The sequence below is a fragment of the Protopterus annectens genome, chromosome 2.part1, assembly GCF_019279795.1.
Source record: "Protopterus annectens isolate FY-2018-M chromosome 2.part1, PAN1.0, whole genome shotgun sequence".
In the NCBI taxonomy this organism is placed as follows: domain Eukaryota; kingdom Metazoa; phylum Chordata; order Ceratodontiformes; family Protopteridae; genus Protopterus; species Protopterus annectens.
The window spans coordinates 1,411,398,093-1,411,423,395 of NC_056729.1; positions in this window are offsets into that span (position 1 = coordinate 1,411,398,093).

Consider the following 25,303-nt stretch of genomic DNA (forward strand, 5'->3'; position numbering starts at 1 on the left):
ATGAGATCATTGAGTTTTAGTATTGTACTAAGGACATAAACTTGTTAACTTTGTTAATGTATGGTAAATTATTGTAAGACTAAAGAGTTCATTTTATTTATTCTTGAAAATTAATTACCAGATTTGTGGATTATTTGCTGTCATATTATGATAAAAGAACAATATTTATTGAAGTCAATGTTAAATATTTGTATGCCTCAGCAAATTGACAGCTAAGTAAAGTGTTTAAAAATTATTTTCAATAAACATTTCACTCAAAGCATTTTACAATGCTTTAACATTTAGTGATTAGTCTAGACAATCTAGTATAACTATTTTATATAGACTACATTTCAAAACTGAGGTATATAGTAACATTAAATCTTTTTTGGTAGTACCTCTATAAATACTTCATAGATAAGAATATAAGATTTTTTTGTCAGATTTAGGTGAGTATCTGAATAATTGTAAAATGTACCTGTTTTAATAGATGACTTTCATAATAGAAAGCTTAGTTGTTAGTTATATATGTATTCATCCTTCAGTTTTTTTCTTTTGTTCTACAGTCTTCCAGTTGTTTTTTTTTTCAGAAGTTTGTTTTGGTGTACTGTTTGTCCAGTCCATTGCTTCTTCTTTAGTTAAAATATTGTTGTTAGAAAGGAATTATGTTGCTAGTTCCACTGTTTCAAATATTTTTCTTCCTTCTGGAAGGAAGAATCTCAGTCTTGCTGGAAATAGTAGATGTGGTTTCAGTTGGTTCTTTTTTAGAGCTTTTATTAAAGGTAGAAATTCTCTTCTCTTAGAGACCACATTTGTGGAGTAGTCATTGTCAAATCTGATTAAAGCATCTAGAAATGTAATGGGTGAGTTAACCCAGGCATTTCTTAGTATAAGCCCTTTATCTTGTGTTTTATAATTATGAATCTTGGTTTATTTTTTGATGCAGAGGTATTTCCTAAAGCTGTTAATGATCTGTGGGCATGTTCAATGCCATATGAAAGTGCCTCAGGTCATTTCAATATATCAGGAATCCAAGATGTTAGAAAGTTAATTAAGTTGTAGCCTTCACTTTTCTCAGGTAGTCCATATATCTGGATGCTGTTCCTCCTTGTTCTGTTTTCTAAATCTTCTAATTTTTCCAGTACATATGTATTTTGTTTTAATAAGAACTCTGGTGTTCTTCTTCAATGAGTCTAGAGTCCATGTCATTTAGTGATTGTTCCATAGCTGATGTCTGTCCTTTTTGCTGCATAAGTATTTCTTGAAGTTGTTCCAATTACTTGGAACATTTATCCTTAAAAGTCTCCAATTTGTTGTCAATCTTGTCAGTTTTTAGTGATACATCCTGGATATTAGATAAAACTGATAGTAGTTCCTTCTTAAGAGAAGAGTCCTGTGATGAGCTCTTTAAATGACTCATTCTGAAATGCTGATGGTGTTTGCTTTCTGCTGCTTAATTTGACAGGAATTTTTGATGTCAAGTAATAAAAAGTTCTTCTGTATATGCTCCAAGGTATTAGAAGTTGATTGATAGTAGAATAGTCCTCAATTTGCTTCTTATTTCTTGAAAGTCCTGTCAGAAATAGTATTTAGGTAAGAGAACTAAGAGAATGTGCTGCTACCAGTTCACCATCTTGGCCACACTCCCCAAACCAATATTCTTGAAGTGTGGTTTATCAAATTTCCTGATGATTGTAAACTGAGCTCTGTTATCTGCTCCTCCACTGGTATTAAACTATTCCAAAAAGGGCTGGAATATGTATATATCAGATGTAGTGAAAGTGGTCTTAAGCTAAATTTAAAAGATGTACAGCATAGTACTGCTTAGCAAAAAAAAGCTGTTCCCATATCATATTTTATAAGCGGCATTCATTTTCAAACAGATACAGTCATACAAGACCCGAGTACTTATGTGGATAACTCTCTCATTTGATCACTATATTTCCACCACATTCAGGAAATCCTTCTATCTGACCTAGTTGATTTCCAAGGGAAGATCCAGAGAAGTCATCTTACAATGTACTCTTCTCTCCATTTTAGACTCATCTAAGTAACCTGCTCAAATGGAAAGGCCCCAGTAATTTATAACCAAAAACATTAAAGGTTTTAAATCCTTCAACTACCCACTTAGATTAGCACAATTCTCCTTATACTGAGTAGCTTACTGGCTGCCCCAAAGTGACCTGCATCTTGCTTTTCAAACAGTAAAAGATGCAGTCCTGTCTAACCTCTTATTTCTTTGCAAAGCCAGTTGCTGTACAAAGCACCCATACCAGTGACCTAAATTTATACCAACAAAAAAACAAGACTCATTTGGAGGGTTAGGTTCCAAACTCAATCTATACCTAATTTATGAAATGAGTTACCACTACAGGTCAAGCAAAGTGCTACTCTGTCTGACTTCAAGGCTAGTCTTGATGACTAGTTGAGTAGGCAGAAATTTACATCATGGTTATCATGTTCAGCTCTGTTTGATTTGGGAGGTGAACACTATTAACCACTGATAAAGGGTGGCAAGATCTTTTAAGTGTATCTGCTTAAAGATGTCTATAGCTGGGCTTCTTATAGACTCTGTGATCACTTGTCTAGTACTGTTCTTATGAGGATCCTATTGTTCATAGGTTCATAAGTTCATAGGTAGGTACTAGGCTATCGGCCCAAGGGCCTAAGTAAGCCTAGCCAACAAGGTTCCCTGGCTTACGCCACCCAATAAAGTTAATTTCCTGTGCCCCTGTCGAGCGGAGCCACAGAAGTGATCCCCAGGGTGTATTTCCTATTTCCCATCCACTCATCAAGATTTTTCTTGAAGAGTGCTGATGAGGAACTTTGCTTGACATAGATGGGTAGCTTGTTCCAGAGTATAAGAAGTCTCTGGGACAGGAATCTATCCCTCCAGCATGTCCTTTTTATTGTGGTGACAAGGTTTAGGTCCCTAGAGCATGTAGCTCGGAGGGATTGGGATTTCTAACAGCTTTGGGTTTAACATAGCTTTATATGTTAGGCAGAGATGTCCTCGGAGTAGGCGATATGCTACAGAGTAAATCTGGAGTTTTTTGAGATGGTCAGTGTAGGGCATCTGTTTGAGGCCAGTAATGCTCTTTGTGAGGTACTTCTGTGGCCTTTCCAGTGCTATACTAAACTGAATTTTTGTAACTTTGTGGTATAGGATAGTGACGAAACTACATAACTGCAAATGCTCATGAATCCCATATCTGCGTTTTTCTTCTCTGTCCATCATGTAATTTATATTATGTCTCTTTCTGTCTTTTAGGCTGTACATTTGCATCAGTTCATTTTAAGTCAACTAGCTGCCCTTCCTGTTGAAACATTTTGCTGTATTTTTCCAGGAATGTGGTCAAGTTGCTGCATGTTTCACATAAAGTGATAAATACATATCTTATACCAGTGCTGTCACTTTTATTTTATACTTGCCAAAATTTCCTGCAGCATCAGTTTGGAGCATACATGGAATACTCATGTATATATCCAGCTTACAAAATTATTTTTATTAATAACTTAGATCAATACAATTCTAATTGCAAATCAAGTTCTATACCAGTAATACCATGGGCCTTGCATTTTGTTAACCTGGCACCGGTTTTCACATTGGGCATCATATTATTCTGTGTTGCACACATTCAAAAAGCAGCATTAAATGCAAACTGTCAAGCTTGACTAAGGTAATACAAGTGATGAGGCATCCGATGTTAGAGTTACAGTTATACAGCTTGGAGAGTATATGAAGATGTTAGCTCTACAGTGTTAATACTGCTTCACTGTCATGCATCAGTTGCACTACAGATCTAACTAGTACTTCAAAAATAAAAGCTGTATGGAGCAAAAGCTCATTAGCTCATTTGCATGTCTCTGAATAGAATACTCAATACATTCAGAATAAAAACATTGTGCTCCCCTACCAACCCATGCAACACTGTTGCACAGACTTGCACATGCACACAGCCTCACACACACACACACACACACACACACACACACACACACACACACACACAGTGTCTTTGTACTTACCTGCTGCTATCACAGACATCAATGAATGTGCAAAATACAGCATTCGGTGGTCACTGTACTGTTCCAAGATAGTATAGTATGGCTTGTTTTTGGCTTGCTGTACTGCTCCATTTCATTTCTGTCATAAAAAATAAAGATACATGTTATTAAAGTTTACATTCACTTTCTGGGAATTCCAGAGCCCATGTCCCAGTTGCTCTTGTGTACTAGCTTAAGTGCTGATGTGCTCACTTTAATATACTTCTCAAGACACATTGAGTGAGATACCAACGTGTGTCTTCTTTCTATGGTGGTCAGTTAAACAGCCCCCACACAGAATGTGTGAGACAAACTTTACGCTGTCTGTAAGTGATCATATGCTCATAAATCCACAGGTTCTTACTAATGTTATGGTCAAGGAGACCACTGAGGAGCTCAGTCACATCACTCAGTACAGATGGGAGACTAATAATATCCACCATTAAATTGATTTCCCCCACATATCTCAGGTGACAATGTGCTACCATCCATTAAGTCATCCAAATTGGGTTTAAATGTTGCTACAAAAGAACTCCATTTGATATGTTAGGGCAACCTAGCCTGTTCCACAAATGGGGAATATATTTGGCTAGGGACATATCAATGCTGTTAGGTGGTATTGATATGGTAATATTGGTTTAGGTTCCTAGAGAAGGGATTTGCTTTACCATTGCTTCTATTTAAGTGAAGAAATGTAAATAATGCTGGGTCATTAATAATATGAAAGGATAAGCAGAGATCATCCCTCAGGAGTTTATGTGGCACTGTAGCAAAGCAACAAGGAAGGTGAAGGCTTCAGAGCACAGTACCGCAAATTTATATCCTTTATTGAAAGACATGTTAAGCGCTTTCATCCGTTAGTATAGTGGAATTCTTCAGAACAAACATACACCTGAGCATTCAGTTTATATACCCCATCAACCAGCCCCCAACTTAAAAATTGATAATTGAATAATTAAATAATTAGTGCAGTAATAACCATGGCACTCATATAAAACAAGACAAGGTAAACAAAGGAATAGCAGCCAATGAATATAAACCTCCAACAACAATAAATTTCAATAAATACCCCTGTTACAATAAAGTGAAAAATAATAAAAAATAATAACACCACAAACCTACAAATGCATAAAAAACTCCCAAAAAAACCCAACTGATTGAAAACACAATTTTTATTCTTAAAAAAGTAATTTACCTAATTAAAACACAATGTAAACATACTCCTTTATTACTATGTTTCTCTTCCCCAACCTGCAAAGCCTTACAAACTTATGCTTATCACCCTTAAAAATGTATCCTGTCAAGAAAATAAATAAGAGGCTTTTAATGTTAAAATACTACTTATAGAAACGCTCTTGTTGAGACCGGGGGCTAGTGTGGCATTGGTCCTCAACTGCCACTTGAGCTCTAAAAACTTCAAATAATCATCACTAGGGCCCCCTCCTGTCCCAAGTCAACCTGGTCAATTACAATAAACTTGAATCTGTGTGCAGGTGTTTAAATAAAGCATTCCTATCTTCCTTTTTCTTTATGTCATATAAGTGCTGGTAAATCCTTTTTTTAAAACACAACTTAGTTTTGCCAATATAAAATGCAGAACACTATCCACAAAGGGCCAGGTAAACTACTCCTTTACTACCACAACAAAATCTCTGGTGCAATATGATTTTGCTGCAGCTTGTTGCTGTGAAGTAACACTGAGTAGCAGAAAAGGACTTTTAATCTATCAGATTATCTAAGGCTATGAGATATTTTTGTTGAGGAAATATTGAGGTGTCTTAACCTGGTTATGCCAGTGGGGATATTAAATTCAATGATGGGCGTAATAAAGGGGGAATAAAGAGGGATTATAACTTATTTAGACCTTAAGCAGAGATCATGAAGGATAAATTGTACAAAGTAGAAGGATTTTCTTACCACCACAGAGACATGGTGGTCAGATGAGAATCTGTTATCATCCAACTTTCCCAATTATTTGATAACTGTCAGATTTAAGTGCAGCATTATCTGTATGATGAGTGTAAGTTAATGTTAGATTTATCAAAGAAAGCTATACCGCATTTTATGTCATTGAAGATAAGGCTTTACTAGGTAATTTAAGTATCAGAATGGGATTTGATAGACTACGGTTGGTAATCAGCAGCAATTTGCTTTGCTATAATCCATTGATATCAGCTTTCATACCAGACAATACATCCCAAAGAGGAGGGGGAAAGACTTTGTTTCTGAGGTGCAGCAACCCCGGAGTGAGAATAATAAAGATTGGGGGTACACGATGAGTTGCCCCAGTGGAAAAACTGAGTTTTGTTAAATGTTGCATTGAGTGATATTTTCCACAAACGTGAGTATATGAAATCCTGGTTTCTTAGTACTCAAGGTTGTGCAATATATGATGATGCTGCCTAAGGTTTGTGATACAGCTAGGTTTGTTATGAGGAGACAGACTGGATATATTACTTAACCTGAATTCATTTTATTACAATGTCATTCACTGGCATTCAATCAAAATATGTTTCCTTTCTGTGGGTGGAGCAAAGCCTCCACACTCCACTTTTATAAATATAATGCATTCTAAGGTTATACTACAATGAACTATTGATAATATCTATTGGGGAAAGTATTTTGTTGTTGGTTAAACAAACTGCTGCACAAAATTTGTCAGTCATTTTAACCAGGTGTTTAAGCTATGTTTCCTATTTTCAGTTTTTCAAGAACATCAGTAAGCAGGTTATATATGACACAATGGTGCAGTAGGTAACATTATTCCTTCACAAGGCTTGGTGTTCTTCTTTGGTCCCTGTCAGGCTGTCTTCTTTGCGGAGTCCTCCCTGTGTCTGCATGAGTTTTTGCCATGGTCTTTGGTTTCCCCACAGATCCCACAGACATGTCAATAGTTGAATGGATGAGTTTCTGAATTACTTATAAGTTCACATGCAGAGGGAGTGTGGGAATGTGTGTTAGGAAGACTATGCATTGTCTCATCCAGGACCGATTCTCTGCCTAATGCCTGTTACCTAAATTGGATAAAAAGATGCATCTAGAAATGATGCCTTGAGCAGTACTGTTTTTTTGCTGTGTCTATAGAAATCTTCCGTCAGTGTATTATGTTTCCATGCTGCAATAATACAGAAACATGTCTGCATCTGAATTGTGTTTCTGTCCTTTTATCTGAACAACACAGTGTAGACTCCTTGCCTCTCTGTCTTCCTTTCCACTGCCTTAAATTCCTTTTCTTGGCTATGCATACTCACCATTATCACTACATTGTACAAGTTAGCATTTGGCTTTTTTCATTATGATTTTATTACCATGCTTGAAGATTCCTTGACTGCCATGATCAGAAATGCTGGGCAGATAGTAAACGTTCAAGTCAAATGTGAAACACATCTTGATCCAGCTGGTCAAGAAAGTGATAACAAGTTAGTTGACAGAGTGAGGGGTCTTTGTAAAATAAAAATCTATTTTCAAATAAATATCTTATTCTATGGTTACTTTCCTTATGCTGAAATAATCGCATGGCTGGTGATATTATTCTGAACTTTGCAAGCAGTCGACACTGTTACATGTCAGCAATCTTATTTCAAAAACACACTATTTTGTCTTTTACTGATACTGTTAATTACCAGACTGATTCCATTTCTTCATTCCTCTTTTCCCCTTCCTAATTTGTTAAGAAATATAATAAATCATCTACGATAAGACACCTATTTTATGACACAAAATTCTGCTACTGTTGGCAATCTTTCTGTGAAGTTAACTTCTGTGTGCATAACTCCCTAACACCACCATCATGTGATAATGTTTGAGGACACTTGGCAGTAACAAAGAGAGTGTTCTGGTTTATGAGACAGTGAAATCTGCTGGGGTCTGAGGGGTGGGAGGTTGGCATAAAGGTTAAGGTGTTACCTTATAGACACAAGGTGCAGGGTTTGATTCTCACATGGGGTAATTGGCTAGGCTTAAAATGGCCCACAAGGGCTGGTAGCCTAGTACTAACCTATGAACCCTTTAAAATATAAAGGCATGCAGTGAAAGCAGGTATTTTGTGATTCTTGAACTTGGTACCAAACATGAGGAACCTGCATGATTTCATATGAAATCACATGCACACCAGACCCTTTTTGTGAAAAGATAACATCACTTATTCTGCAAGATGCTAATGACATTTTCCCTTCCAGGAACTTTTCTTGTCAAAGCATAATATGCACTATTTTTGTGTTGTATGACCACCCATACCACTTCCCGCAAACATCTGAAAAACAGTTTCTAACTGAGTTTTCTTTCGTGATGACACACAACTAATTAGGCAGGCAGACAGAATTATGAAAATGGAAAGATACATTGTAAGAGTGGAAACAGTTAAGCAGGAACAACTAAAAAAAATGGGTCACACACTTTAAAAAAGACCATCTCTGGTTGCATCTTTATTAATATTAACAACCAGCAAGTAATTGCATAAAAATGAGTTCAGATCAATGCTTAACTTAGATGCAATCACCATTCTGAAAAAGTTGTAAAGCAGTATAACACACTTACACACATTTAGAAAGCAATTTTCACATACACAGTCTTTATTGTGGAATATTCAATACACTAATAAGGTTTGAGTGACACAATCAAACTATGTCATAACCGTTAACGTGAATTATAAAAACAATGAAACCATTTATTTAATGAACATTCCGACAGATAAGTAACAAAATGTTCAAGTCCTTCGATTCTTTGTACTAAGAATGATGCAGTGCTCCTATAACATGTCCTGCTTACAAAGCTGAATTACTTTAGTGCACAGCAGGCACAGGCAGTGTCAGGATTATAGGTAATGTGAAGGGGTGCAAGCAACACATAGTTTACTTTTCAAATAAAGTCAATACTTGGAGAATGTGTAACACTGTTTAATACAGTATTATAGAATAGCCCTTCAGACAGCAACACTGGGCAGGAAGAGCTCATCTGACTATTCTTACATAAGTGGGGGGGGGCAAAGAAGGAACATATAACTTAGCACATGGTACACTCCACAAGTTGTCTACAGACTTCTTTTACACAGAAGATAAACATTCTAGATGAGTACTATGTATCATAAATGTTGTATTCTCAACCTACACTGTAGCTCAGAGGAATGTAATACTGTATTATACATTCAGTTAAATAAGTAAAACATCTTCAGTCTGTGTGCCGACTGAACTGGAGGAGCAGAAATGACAGGAATGCTTACAATATAAAGTACTTATCTACCATTTGTATGTTCGTCTAAGAAAAATCTGTAGACAACATGTGGAGTGCAAAATGTGCTAGGCTCTATGTTCCATCTTTGCTCCCCAACCCCAATTATGAGAGAATAGTCAGGTGAGCTCTTGATACCCTATGATGCTGTCTGAAGGGCTATTCTATAACACTCTTCTAAATTAGGGTATTTATAAAATAGGACATAACCCTAGAAAGAATAATTACCTGTTGCAGTAGACATCATCACCATATGCAGTCTCAGTAGCATAATGTCATATATGGGATCACAAATCAAGATGCAACATCAGACTTGCAAACTAATTGTACTGAGCAAATGCTATAGTGATGATGTGACGACCCCTGACAGGGAAAAGCCGAAAGGCATTACCCCTATTCTGTCTATAACAAAATGCTTGGATTTATTTACATTATATGGTACTATCTTAAAATAAATATGTATTTATCAGGATAATTGATCATTAAAAAAATAATGCTGAAACCTCTAAACATTGTTGCAGTTCGTAACTCCTTCACACTAAACAGCGAACTCACGGAACAGCAATTTTTTTCCAGGGAAAAAAATCACAGCGTCATGAAAAAAAATCAAAACTTTAAGACAAACTGAAGTGGGGGGGGGGGGCTTCGTCCCCAACACCCCACAACCCCCCTACTTAAATGTACCAACGCCGAGATCGCACTAGAGTGAAGGAAATAGCAAAGCCCCGAAGACAGCCCACCAATTTTTCCCTGGGAAAAAAAATCGATGTTCTGTAACTTCGCGGTTTAGGGCTTTCGGATTTTTCGGTTCAAACAAAGGGCGTTCGAACTTATCACCATTCGATGTGGTGATATAGACCCGTAAAATTTCAGTAGAACAGGCTCACAAGCCATTTTTACATGCAAAGCATTCAGCTGTATGAAACCTATTGGATTTAATAAACCACAAAGAAAATTAAAGATAAATAAGACTTGCAAATCTTGTGTTACATTTGATTAGCCCTGGCCAAATTTACCCATGTAATATAAATACTACCTTGTATCTCCACGAGAAGAGACTACTAGCCTATTGGGACCAACGCAATCAACAACTGGTAAATAAATAAATAAATGAAATTAGTCTGGGATTATATGCAGAACATCCCTAAGAAAGTAATCAGTTAGTGGACATGTCACAATGACAGCATTTGAAAAACTGTCTAGGTTTTATATCTTATGCGATTGTCATGTCAGAAAAGTCAGTGATATACTGGTGGGGAGGTTAAGGGAACTACAGCTCCCTATTAACCATTTTCAAACTTAACACTCAAATGTATCACTTTGGCAGCATGGCAAAGGCTGATTTTTAGTCAATCAAGATTCAGGACTAAACACTGGCATATTGGCATACCTCCCAAAGCAGTTCTTTGAGCAGGCTGCAGCACAAAGCCTTGACAGTATGTGCAGGAGGTCAGAGGTTTAGTGAAGCAAAGAGAAGAATATGAGTAAATCTCATTAAAATGTGTTCTCTTTTACTGGTCTCAGTTGTAGTAGGTAACTCCTGGCAGGGTCTAACCAGATACCATAGATAGCAATGGGTACTAGATCTGTCTATAGATTAAATGGTTAGCCATGCTGTTTACTATTATAATTCTGGCTTTGCAAAAGTATATTTAAGTGAAACAAGATGGAATTCAAGCTGTGACTACTGATTATTTCAAATTAAAAAAAAAACATAAATGTAACCATTATTTTTATACCCCGGCAAGGACAAAACCGGCAGTTTGAGCAGGCAAAATGTATTTGTCTGTGAATGAAACAATTGAGGAACAATTGAAACTGGATCTGTCTGCAAACGAAACAACTGGCACTGATGTTTGCTGTTGTAATATTGGATTTTGCAAGACTGATGTGTATTAGGATGAATTGAACAGGAATAAAGCTGTGGCTATTGTTTGTGTGAGACACAAATACATTAACACAACTACTATTTTAACACAGCTAGTCTTCTGAGATGTACATACTTAATACAGTAGCTGTAACTAATTGAAGGGAGAGGCCATCTGTGAATGAAAGTGATTTGAAGTAATTTCCTTGGCATATGCAGTCATTAATCTGTGTCTTTGTAAGACTAGTATGTGTATCTGTGAGAAGCAATATGGATTTTCTTTTTACGGCAGCTATCTTTCTACATTATGCCCAATAAGTGTCTATATTAGGAGGACTGGGTAGGATGTACATAAAAGCAAACAGTCATTGGCACAGTACTGCAGCATGTAGTGTTTCTATATCACAGCCCTTGGTTGTCTTGGTTGTGGTTCCTTCTGTTTGGAGTCTGTATGTCCTTTCTTACTCCATCTGGATTCTATCCAGGTGCTCTGGATTCTAGGTACACTAGTGTTCCTCCAGTTGTCTGTATGTAAGCATGCAGTCTGACTGACTAGTATCTGTGTGTGTGTGTGTGTGTGTGTGTGTGTGTGTGTGTGTGTGTGTGTGTGTGTGTGTGTGTGTGTGTGTGCGTGTGTGTGTGTGTGTGTGTGTGTGTGTGTGTGCGTGCGTGCGTGCGTGTGTGCGTGTGTGTGTGTGTGTGTGTGTGTGTGTGTGTGTGTGTGTGTGTGTATGTATCTGTAGAAACAAACAGTATTGGTGGTACCTACATAACTTTTAGGCAGCAGTAAAAAATAGTTAACAAGTAATTTCCTTTCAAAAAAGTAGCCAGAAAATGCATTGCATGGATCTAGACCCTTAGAACCTTTTTGGAGCTTCTGATCTCCACAGCCCCAGTAGTATAATGAGAGACTTAGTAAGGGGGGAGGGGCTCATCTTCACCTTTTGCTATAGGTCTCACCCTGTCTAAAACTGGTTTTGCTTAATGGTGTGCTCAGAAGGTTGCTATAGCTTATGTGGAGGCTTGTAACAGTGTGGTCATTCATTTTTTCCTTAATGCTCATCACAGTCAGACCTTAAAGGTTTGCACTGAAGGTTGCTATAAGTTATCCTGCGGCAGTTGGCTGTGTAAAAGCATCAAGCTGGAATACACAAGCAAATATTTTAAGCCTTGATACGTTTTCCCAAAATACTATGATGTCCTGTTTCCAAATAGAGCGCCAGGCATTTATAAGCTACCTCTGTCCATAAGGGGCATGGGTGTCAAGCCTGGTGTAAATTTCTTATTTCCCACCCACTGGTCTAGGATGCACCTAAACTGGGTAATAGATAAACTCAGCTTCACATGGATGGGAAGCCTGTTCCATAAGAGGGCAGTCTTTGGGGCACATATCTGTCTCTCCAGCATGTTCTGTTTAAGTTGCAGACAAAATTCAGCTTCCTAGACTTTGTATTTCTGGTAATCTTTGACTTATGAATATACAGGAGCTTCATAAGTGTGGGGTTTGTGAATGTCTTGTAAGCCAGGCATAGATCACACCTCAGCAATCTATAGGAAACTGAGTAGAGGGAAAGGGCTTTAAGGTGCTCTGCATAAGGCAGGTTTGTTATGCCTTGTATTCTTTTTGTAAGGAACCTCTGAGGTTGCTGTAGTTGTTGCATATGCCTGGTCAGATACATATACAAAGGTAGTATTGTACTCTATGATTGGTCTGATAAAGGCAGAGTACAGTTTGATAATGACGTCTTTGGACCTAGATGCCATGCCCTTACTTATAAGTTGTGCAACATAAAAGGATTTCCTCACCACTGTGGCCACGTGGTGGTCAAAGGTAAGGCTATTGTCTACGTGCTTACCCTGATCCCTGACCACAGGGTCAACTCTTAGGGGTGTATTATCAACATGGTAATTAGCTGGGATGGTTGACTTCCCAAAGGGTACAATTATGCATTTCTTAACAGTTATTCTCTTGAGAGCCTTCTCTTCAACCATTGTTTAAGATTCTGATAAATAATAGATAAATTTAGCTCTAACTCTCCCTCTATGCCCTCCATCTCTCCCTCAAGATATACCTGAAACCTTCATTTATCACAAAAGACCAAATCCTAAAATTGCTATCAAAGGCTAAAAATACTGCATTGATGGGTCCTGACAATTTCCTTGGTTCCATCTTAAATAGCAAGAAGCATGATTTAGCCACACCTCGAACAACACTGTTTAATCTCAGCTTCAATACAGGTTTTGTACCAAGTGAATCAAGAACAGCTACAGTCATTCCTCTGCATAATGGAGGACCTTCCACAGACCCAGACAATTACAGACCCATACATCTGATCAGCCTTATATGCAAAACCATGGAGACACTTATCATGACATTTATAAACAGGACATAGGGAAACTCCAAACCCTGGACCCATCTCAGCTTGCATTCATCAAGGGCAGGTCATGCTTACTTAGCCTGGTGTATTTTTTGAAAATGTCACCAAAGCAATAGATGAAGGCAAAATGGTGCACACTGCATATCTTGACCTGGCCAAAGATTTTGACACAATTCCCTACTCAGACATAGCAGAAAAAATAAACAAATAAATAAACTGGGAATAAACCCCTATGTCACCAGCTAGATTGTCAACTGGGTGACAGATAGGATGCAGTTAATCAAAATAAGGGAAGTTACCTCCACAAAGAGACCAGTCATCAGACGAGTCCCCCAGGGTTCTGTGCTGGAACCTCTCCTGCTTTTGGCATCTACTTTTATGAAGTAAACGCCAATACAGAAGTGGTCTGGGTGACTGAGTTTGCAGATAACTGCAAGCTAGGAGCAATCATTGAATCCCAAAATGACTTATCCATCATGCAGGAAGGTTTGTCTCAAATAAATAACTGGTGACAAAACAATGAACTGAATTTAAAGGTCACAAAATGCATAATTGTATCCTTTGGGAAGTCATCTGCCTACTAACAGTTGTGACAGTTGTTTGGGATTTGGGAACATATGTGGACAAGTGACCTAATTTTTCACCAGAATGTGTCTGTCATTGTAAAAAAGTCCTTCTATGTTGCATAGCTTATAAATAAAGGGATTGTTTCCAGATGTAGGGATGTCATTGTCCCCCTTTACAAAGCCCTCATTAGGCCAATCATTGAGTATAATGCCCTGTTTGACATGTAGCTGTCCAAACACATGAAACAACTGGAATGCTCATACAGATAGCTTACTAAAAGGATACAAGACCTAAAAAACATGTCCTACATAGACCAACTCAAAGCCCTGTCACTATACTCGGTACCCTGCAGACTACTAAAAAGTGACTTGTGTCTGGCATACAAGGCTTCCTCTGACGGATTACTGATGGATTTACTGCACATCAGAAATACTCAGTCTAGAGATCTAAACGTCTTCTGCAACATCAACACAATGGTTTGGAGGGACAAGTATATCTCTCAGAGGATACCGCTGTTGTGTAACAGACTCCTTATCTACATAGAGCAAAGTCTGTCCCTGCCCATTTTCAAGCATAACTTAGAACTATGGATGGGAAACATAAACCGTAACCCATGCCCCTGTACTACAAATGGACAGAGACAGCTCCTAAATTCTTTATCCCATGCATAGCTCCCCTCAAATTATCTATGTTACGATCCCATTTATTCTCCTTAGGGGCAATATATAATTATTGACCAAAGAATGGGTAAGACTAATCCATAACCAAATAGGATAGTTTTTTCGAGCACAAAAAGGGAAATTGGATAGGCTTAAAATGGCCCCCAAGGACAGCTAGCCTAGTACTTAACTATGAACCTATGATTTCTTCCATTGGCAGTGGCCATTATAGCCTCCAAGATACCCCTACCTCTCATTTGTTGCTATGGAGCCTTTCTCTGGTTTGACTATCTGCTCTGTATGACTTGGGAACTCTGCAGTTCTCTTCGATGATGCACCCCTTAGTGAGTGAAACACAAACAGGACATGTAATACCACCACCAACAGTGTGCCCTCAGGCTCAGCAATCACTATGTTGCAATATTCCCAGACATCCACTACTTATTGAAATTCCTGAGCTAAAAGGGAAATTATGTCTTTGCTTTCTGAAATTCTCCCTAGTAATAAATATTTTTATGACTCTGATTTAACTCCTGCGTATTCTGATTTTTTTAAAATCTGAACTGACCTTTACTCACTACTGTTGTTTTAAGCTACTTATTCCCTGTTGAGTATTTGCATCAGAAACTTAAAAACATTCATAGGAGTTTCAAAGTTGTTCATTCCAAGACCATGTACACCTTGTCAATACCCACCCTCAGGGTTTACTTCTTTTTTTCAGGAAGGGAGAAGCCAGTTAGTCCAGGGTAAACCTGTGAGCACTTATCCAGTCCTTTTGGGTAGTTGAAGGAAGCCATTGAATTGCATTGTGTAACCTGCAGAAAAAAGTTTGTTCTAGAGAAGGTAGAGGCACTAGGTGAGCACCTTTCCCAATCGCTCTGTTTAACCACTGATGAAGCTTTAGACCTCTGGATGTTGAACATGTAGATCATTGTTGCCATAGTCTTAAGCTGTATGGTTCCTATAACCTTGTTGGCTGGCCATGTTTTCAAAGCTTAGGGCCACCTTCCATTAGCTCCAATGTCAGGTGTTCAAGAGAAGCTCCATAAACAAGCAACTGGAACACCAAAAGCTTCAGAGCTTGTTTTTGCCATCCAAGAGCGATCCTTTGGCAGGCCCAGCGCAGTTGTCATTTGGCTAGTGATCCTACAAGACTGAGTAGATAAGTATCCATTTGGGGAAACTTTTCACAAAAAATTTTTTTCTGAAGCAAACTTGTTTTTTGTTTAAAGTATTTAGCTAAGAAATATTTTAGGACTGTCATTGCATTTCTAAGGTAGTTAATGTGTAAATCATTATGTGAAATTTCTGTGTGAAAATGTTTATTTTCTGACTACAATTTTAGTCTGGTTTTGTGCTTCTGTTCTTTTTTTTTTTTTTTTAGGCAGGATAATGTGCTTGCGGGGGATTATCTGGGGCTTACTAACTTAAGAACCATTTACTTGTTCTCTACCTTACCATTTACTGACTTGCGCAGGCTGTGCTGTTCGACTTTCTGCTCTGTTTCTTGGCTTACCAATGGAGCATACACCAATCTCCATATTTTTACTTTCCCCTATCCACAAGAACAAGCAACTTTGCAGTGAGTTTTGGGTGTCAGGCCAGCTTCTGTTTAGCCTTAGCTGCTGGTGGTGGGTGACTCTGCTGTGGCAGGTTGTTGTTTCTTAGACCATTTATCTTTGTCTACAGTCCCCTTGCTGTAGCATATGCCGCCACCAAAAAAAGCTGAGGGAAATACATGCCCTCTGCAGCTGTAATGATGCCATTGCTGGACAAGGGAGAACCACTCTTGCCGGTCTCTGGAAAGGGACACAGATAGGTGACAGTTCTTCTCTTAACCAGAATACAGAACTTGTATCTGAAACTAGTTTGCTTTCTATAAGTCAGTCATTTTTCAGGGAGATTCCCAGGAAAAGAGAGCATAGTGAGAAAACATTCCTTGGTTCCTGTTTCTATTTCTATAGCCGCAGGGAATGTTTACTAGGAATTGCTATGGAGCTCATTAGTTTCTCTTTCCTTCCCTTATTGTTATTTAGGCAATAAAAGAAAAATAAATGTTCATCTTTCCCATTGCTACAATAACCTTTGGGCTGTATGGGTTGTATCCTGCCCAGGACTCAACAACCAGCCAGCTTAAAAAAAAATCTGGCTCCATCCCACACCTTCACTCTGTTGACTGGACAGCCCAGTGGATGAAACTCTGCAGAGTGAAGCTTTCTTCAGGACTTTTTTCTGCCTCATGAAGAAACAGCCCAGAGGTTTTACAGAAACAGCAGCTGATGTTCAACTTTGTTTGTACCAGATAGGTCCTCAAAGGGGAACCCCACCACAGAGAATATTGTCCTTTTAAGAAAACAAAATTTGGCATGGTTTTAAAACAAGAAAACCTACCTTGGAACAAAGCCAATTTTCAGCAGAGGCCCAGGAAGAAATGCTTCAGATGCATGTCTTCGCAAGTGGGAAGAAACCAGTGGAAACCGATATGAATGACATGCAGATTCTACACAGGATGCACCCCAGCTGAGAATCAAACCAGAGAGCCTTTTGCTATGAGGCAACAGCACTACCGCTGCACCACTGCAACATCTGTACATTTTAATACTATTTTCCCTTTAAGAAACCTGGCATCTTTTCCAATACTGGAAGTTTCCTATATGTCTTTGCATCCAGAATCTTTGACTGTCTGTGTTTGGGATGAACAAGTGCATTATATTGTTTAATAATGAAGGAACCTTTACATCTAGTGCCGTGCTCACCTCTTGCTGAGGTTTATTTGCCAGGCAGGAAGTGCAGATGGATGATTCTTATATTGCCACAGAACAGTACCAACTCCGGATGGTACCATGGCACTAGTCTATAGACCTTGGACACTTATTTGCATTCTGTAGTTAAAACATTTCCTAAAATTAGACAAAATCCACAAAAGTTTAAAGATGAATTAAGCATTGTCATTCAGATATATGAACCTACTTTCGCAAATTAAAGACAGTTGCTAAAAGCCATAGTTCCACCTGATATATATGACACATTGAGATACAAATCTAGCACAGGACCCAAATTATTCAACTGTTGAAGGGAAAAGGGCATTAACAAAAGTTACAGAAAAGCTCTTACAAGAAAGTCTGACTGTATGTTCTATTAAACCAAACTGGGATAAAATTATTGCATGTAAGCAAAGCAAAGGAGAGACACCAACTGATTATTTTACAGACTTAGGAAAGTCTTTACAGCACACTCTGGTATTGCAGATCCAATGGCAACTGCTAAAGCAGTGTTTTATTCTGCTTTAGTGCATGAACTCTTACCTAATGTGCAGATATTGGTAAAACAAAACTAGGTCACTTGGCAGGAGGAGGAAATAGATAAGTTATTACAATTCACAGAGCACTACATGGACCAAGTAAATATGAAGAGAAGAGATGCAGAAGATAAACTCATGCAACTGCAAATATGGAGTTTTGAAAGAAGGGGTAGAGGCAGGGGCAGGGGTAGTTAAGGGGGTAGAGGCAGGGGCAGAGGTAGGTGAGGTAGACAGGGTGGAGGAAGAGCAACAAATGCTCAGCAAAATCAAGCCAGGAAAGGGGGGGGGGGGCTTGTCACAAATGGGACATTGGAAAGGGGAATGCCCAAATCCACAACAACAACAACAACAAATGTAGCATCATCCCCATCCCCACAGTGGCAACAAATGCCAGGAGGAATGTACTGATAACTCTCAGGTGAAAAAGGATAAGGTACATATAAGAGCATTAATGCAAGTGATCAAGAAGGACCTTTTGTTAAGTTAAAGGTAGGACAAAAACATGTTCAATTTCTGACTGACACTGGTGTGACTCGATCTGTATTGAAAATAGGTAGCCAGGACTAAATTCCAGTATCTTTTGAAAAAGTATCAGTTGTAGGTATTACCAACACTCCTATAGATAGGGATCTGCTTTGTAAATTAGAATGTGCTATCTTTTGCACTGCAGCTGGTGTTTATATAGATGTACCAGTTGAACTGGAAAAAGCGATTACGGTAGTCATCATTTCAGAAGAAAAGGCAGGAAAATCATGTTCAAAAGCAGATAATCAACAGCTGCAGTATGTTCCTGATATCATGTGGGAAAATTTTCTAATGAGATAGGCCTGTTAAAATCTGCTGTACCTGTGAATATATGTGTAGATTCTACAAAGCAACTCCCTCATACAGCACCGTATCCTTTAAAAGCTGATGCAGAACATGGAACTAAACCAGTGTCTGAATCTTTACTGCAACAGGGAATTATAGCAAAGACAACAGCTGTTGTAATACCCCCATTCTCCCAGTTAAAAAGCCAGACAGGGACACAAATAGGTTTGTGCAGAACATAATGCGGTGAATCAAGTTGTTATTCCTTCATATCCTGTGGTGCCAAATCAGGCAACTATATTAAATTGCATACCACCCTGAGCTACTTATTTTTTGGGTCTATATTAGATCACCGAATGCTTAAAAAGGTGAACGGTGATTAATCGACCCTATGTAAGTGAAAGCTTACAATTTCGAACTGTCAGAACAGCGATTTTTTTCCTAGGGAAAAAAAATCGCTGTTCCAACAAAAAAAAAAAAATACTTTAAACATTACGTTAAGGGGGGGCTTCACCCCCCACCCTCCCTACTTAAATATACCAACTCCGAGACCGCACTACAGTGCCGAAAACGGCAAAGTAACAAAGCAACCAAGCAAATTCTTTCCCAGGGAAATAATTTGCTTAAAAGCCGCTTCGAGATTTTGCCATTTCAGGCTTTTGAGTGAATGTGTCTTTGGTCTTCTAATAGGGAACCTATTTTTCTGTAGTAGACTTATTTCCAGTCTATTTTCTATTCCTATTCATCCAGATAGCCAATATTTATTTGCTTTACATATGGGGGAATTCTATATATGTGGCAGTGACTGCCACAAGGGTTTGTTGACAGTCCCTCAATCTTTTCACAAATCTTAAAGAAATCCAGTTCCCATGCAAATCAGTATTAGTACACTATGTAGATGATTTACTTATAGCTTCAGATACATTAACACATTTTTCAGCAGGATACCATGTATTTGTTGACTAAATTAGCAAAGAAGGGACATAAAGTATCAAAGAAAAACTTCAGTTATGTACCTAGGACATTTGATTTCACATGAGGAGAGATCTCCAGCCTTCAAGTGTTGAGGTTATTGTAAAAGCACCTTGTCCTGTCACACAAAAGCAACTATGAGATTTTTTTGGGTTTGGCTGAATACAGTAGGCAGTGAATACCAAATTATGCAAAAATTGTAAACTTTTAACTGGTATAGGTTCATAAGAGGTTAGCAGGCTAGTTTCTCTAGAGCCTTTACAAGCCTATCCATTTTAATTCTAAGCATCCCCATTTGTTCTTTCTGGGTAGTTCACAGAAAAAAATTATGAACAGACCACGTCTATAATCAACAATGGTTACCCCTGTCTGTGAGGGACATGGGTGCCACCCCAGGTGTGAATTTGCAGTCTCCCATACAATTATCTAGGTTGCATTTGAATAGGGTAAGTAAGGAACTCTTTTTACATGAATAGGAAGTCTATTCCATAGAAGTATCAGTCTCTGGGAGACATATTTGTCTGTCCAGCATGATCTGTTAAGGTCACAAGCTAGGTTTGGATCCTAGAGTGAGTGAATCTTGTGCCATTTGACTTACAGATGTGCATCATTTCCATTACAACAGCGTTAGAGATTGCCCTATAGGCCAGGCACAAGTCACCTCTCAGCAGGCTATAAGATACTAAGTAAAGTGACAGGGATTTCAGCCTGTCCATGTAGATCATGGTTTGGAGTCACTATATTTTCTTAGTGAGAAACCTCTGAGATCTCTCCAGCTGCTGCAGGTGGCTGGTGAGGTACATGTAAAAGGGTGCATTATACTCTATTAGTGTCTGATGAGGGTCGAGTACAGTAGAGTTATAACATCCCTTGACCTGGATGCTATGCCCTTGCTTATGAGGTGCACTACAAAGAAGGCTTTCCTTACCACTGTGGAAACTTGGTGGTCAAAGTTCAGATTGCTATCTGTCGCTCGTCTGGTCAAGATAAAACAGGCAAACATTCGTGGGTTCTGTTCAGGCAGCTTTATTACACACAAACACATCAGAATTGAGGCTTTGTAACTTAAACTTAAATAAACTTATAAACAGACTGACTACCACATTCATGCAGTGCCATTTTGAGAGAACAGCCAGAGTGTTAACATGCATGAATGTGGTAGTCAGTCTGTTTATAAGTTTATTAAAGTGTGTTCTGTCAGTGAGCCAATGGGCTACCCATCTAGAAGCGTAAGAGTTAATCCCCAGCCTGGAGAGTTTCTGAATGATGCCAGAGTGGGGGATTGTGTCAAAAGCCTTGGCAAGGTAGGGATGGGCTGTGTGCACTGCCTTACCTTCATCCATGGCTTTGGTGACATTCTCAAAGAAGTCTACAAGGTTTAATAAGTATGATCTACCAATAACAAAGCCAAACTGGGTTGGGTCCAGCATTTAGAGGTTGACTATGTCCTTGTTGATAAGGTCCATGATAATTCTTTCCATGGCCTTGCAGATGAGGTAGGTTAGACTTATTGTGTCTGTAGTTCCCAGGGCCAGTTGATGGCCCCCCTTTTTGCCGGGAAATTACTGTTGCTGTTTTCAATTCTGGAGGAACATAGCCAGTTCTCAAGCTATGATTAAAGAGAACACCATGTGTGTCCACTAGTTCTTGTTTTAAATTGTTTAGTACACAATCTGGGATATTATTTGGGCTCAATGAGGCCATGTTTTTGGCCTTGGCAAGCGCAGAGATGATCTGCTCTGTAGAGATACTAAGCAGAGGGCTGGTGTCAGACATGTTTTGGGATATGGTAGGTAGGCACACCTCTCAACTGCACCAACCCTCACTATTTACTGGTTTTGAGGGCAACATAATGGGGTGACATGAATTCCCAAGTGGCCCCTTTGATTCTCGGGGTTTTTTATTTTTGGAAGTTGTTGCTGACGTCATTGCATGCAGAGGCATGCAAGATGATGTCAGCATCATGAGGCAGACTGCCAGCTGTCAGAGACTTTGCTTGGATGCTTATCATCACTTCACATCACATTGCGGATTTGGGAATATACTGTTTACAGTTCCTGACTGACGTTCTTCTAAAGTTCTGGCCATCAGCAGAGTCCGGGACTGGTCTGCCCAGTGTCCACAATCCCAGGAATCCCAGAATGAGAAAATGTACTTTCTCCTACAGCATGACCTCCTCCATCTGACTCCAGGTAAGTAAAGAAAAAAAAAACGTGCACGAATGTAAAATGTAATCTTGTCCCTGAACAAACAGTCCATGAACTTATCTTTTGAACAGAAGCTCAAGCCAGGTGATTACACAAGTAGTAGAGTTTGTTATGTTGGAACTATCTTCAGTAAACATTCCAAAAAATCAGAGTGAAAATACATGTTTTATTTGCTGCTTGTTAAACTATGCTGTTCTAAATGAAGTCATGGATTTCTTTTTGCTACACACAAAGTCAGAGAGAGACAGAGGCAGAAACAGAAACAAAGATGCTAGACTCAGAGTCTTCTTCTTCTTATTGCTGTTCCCGTTAGGGGTCGCTACAGTGGATCATCTGTTTCCATTTCTTCCTGTCCTCTGCATCTTGCTCTGTCACACCAACCACCTGCATGTCCTCTCTCACCACATCCATAAACCTTATCTTAGGCCTTCCTCTTTTCCTCTTACCTGGCAGCTCCATCCTTAGCATCTTTTTCTCAATATACTCTGCATCCCTCCTCAGCACATGTCCAAACCAATGTAATCTTGCCTCTCTGGCTTTGTCTCCAAACCTTCCAACCTGAGATGACCCTCTAATATACTGATTCCTAATCCTGTCCATCATTGTCACATCCAGTGCAAATCTTAACATCTTTAACTCTGCCACCTCCAGCTCTGACTCCTGCCTTTTTGTCACTGTCACTGCCACTGCCTCCAACCCATATAACACAGCTGGTCTCAGTACCCTCTTGTAGACCTTCCCTTTCACTCTTACTGGTACTCGTCTGTCACAAATCACTGCTGGCACTCTTCTCCACCCCCTCCACCCTGACTGTACACTCTTCTTCACCTCTCTTCCACACTCACCATTAATCTGAACTGTTGATCCCAAGTATTTAAACTCATCCACCTTCACCACCTCTACTCCCTGCATCCTCACCACTCCTCTATCCTCCCTCTCCATCACACACATATATTCTGTCTTAGTCCTGCTGACCTTCATTCCTCTTCTCTCTAGAGCATATCTCCACCTCTCCAGGGTCTCCTCCACTTGTTCCCTACTCTCACTACAGATCACAATGTCATCTGCAAACATCATAGTCCACGGGGACTCCTGTCTGAGCTCGTCTGTCAACCTGTCCATCCCGACTGCAAATAAGAAAGGGCTCAGAGCTGGTCCTTGATGTAATCCCACCTCCACCTTAAATGCATCAATCAGTCCTACCGCAGACCTCACTACTGTCACACTACCCTCGTACATATCCTGTACTACTCTTACATACTTGTTAGCCACTCCCGACTTCCTCATACAATACCACATCTCCTCTCTAGGTACCCTGGCATATGCTTTCTCTGAGTCCACAAAAACACAATGCAACTCCTTTTGACCTTCTCTATACTTCTCCATCAACACTCTCAGAGCAAACATTACATCTGTAGTGCTCTTTCCTGGCATGAAGCCATACTGCTGCTTACTAATCATCACCTCCCTTCTTAACTTAGCTTCCACTACTCTTTCCCATAACTTCATGCTGTGACCGATCAATTTTATCCCTCTGTAGTTACTACAGCTCTGCACATCACCCTTATTCTTACAAATGTGTACCAAAATACTTCTTCTCCACTCCTCAGGCATCCTCTCACTTTCGAAGATTTCATTAAACAATCTGGTTAAAAATTCCACTGCCATCTCTCCTAAACATCTTCATGCTTCCACAGGTATGTCATCTAGATCAACAGCCTTTCCATTCTTCATCCTCTTCATAGCTGTGCTTACTTCCTCCTTACTAATCTGTTGTACTTCCAGATTCATTAACCCCACATCATCCATTTCTCTCTCATTCTCTTCATTCATCAGCTCCTCAAAGTACTCTTTCCATCTGCTCAACACACTCTCCTCGCTTGTGAGTATGTTTCCCTCATTATCCTTTATCAGTCTTACCTGCTGCACATTTTCCCAGCTCGGTTCCTCTGTCTAGCCAATCAGTACAGGTCCTTTTCTCCCTCCTTAGTGTCCAACCTTTCATACAACTCTCTATATGCCTTATCCTTAGCCTTCGCCACCTCTCTCTTCCCCATATGCCACGTCTCCTTATACTCCTGTCTTCTTTCGTCATCTCTCTGACAATCCCACTTCTTCTTTGCCAATCTCTTTCTCTGTAAAATCTCCGGTACTTCCTCATTCCACCACCAGGTCTCCTTGTCCTCCTTCCTCTGTCCAGATCTTAGCATTCAAGTGCACCAGATTGTGCTGAGTGCTCCGCATTTGTGACTGATTTAACTCACTGTTCCACTGTTCCGCATTGAACAGTGGTAGCTCTGCTTTATGAATTTTGATTGGCTTGTATATCACAATTAAAGCAGCCAGCCAGCATTACGGTATACAAGCCAATCAAAAGCATCTGTTCCTGCACTAATCGGGAGGCATACAACACAGCCAATAAATTTGTCTGCAAGTTGAGAGGTATGCACACCTGACTGACTGGCGCAGTCACTATGGACTTATTCATGCATATAGGTTTTACTATTGGGGTAGCACACACGAACGATCCTCATTTATGTGACGTTTACATTTTAGTATCCCACATAATGTATTTGTTCATAGGTTTGTACTACGCTAACTACCCTTGCTAGCCATTTTAAGCCTAGCCAATTATCCCTTGTGAGACTCAAATGCTGCACCTTGTGTTTGTAAGGCAAACACCTTAACCATTAGGCCACCCTCTCAACATGCTTTTGTATGGTAGCCAGGAAATAGTAAGCATAATACATATCAAGTTTCATTTGATGTGCAACACACCTATTTAAAAGTTAGTTTCTTCCTTTAGAAACAGAAGGGATACGAAGAAAGCTTTTCTGCTTCTGACAGATTCATTTTTGTCAAATGTTAATAATCATCTACTACTTTCCCAACATCATCAAGTGATGGTGTCATTATTATTATTAGTCCAAGACACCTCAGTTTTGTCTTGTTTGGTGAGCTTTGTAATGCTGCATTCACTAAGGTGGGCAGGAGGGTATTTGTGACTATTTTCAGTGGAAACTCCCTCCATAAGTAAAACTCTTATATGTAGTTCAGCAATAACGATCGGCAATGACTGGGGATAATGTTAAATAAATAAGTAAATAGTTATAAATTAGCAACGCAAAGTTGTTTCCGGAATGGATCAACAAAAATGTGATGCTTTACTGACTATCAAGCAGACATAAAGCACTTACAAATCTTACAACAGTAAAAGTGATATTATGATGCAGACATATGGATATATTTTTTAAATTAGCTGCATTTACACTACATATATCGAGTAAAGT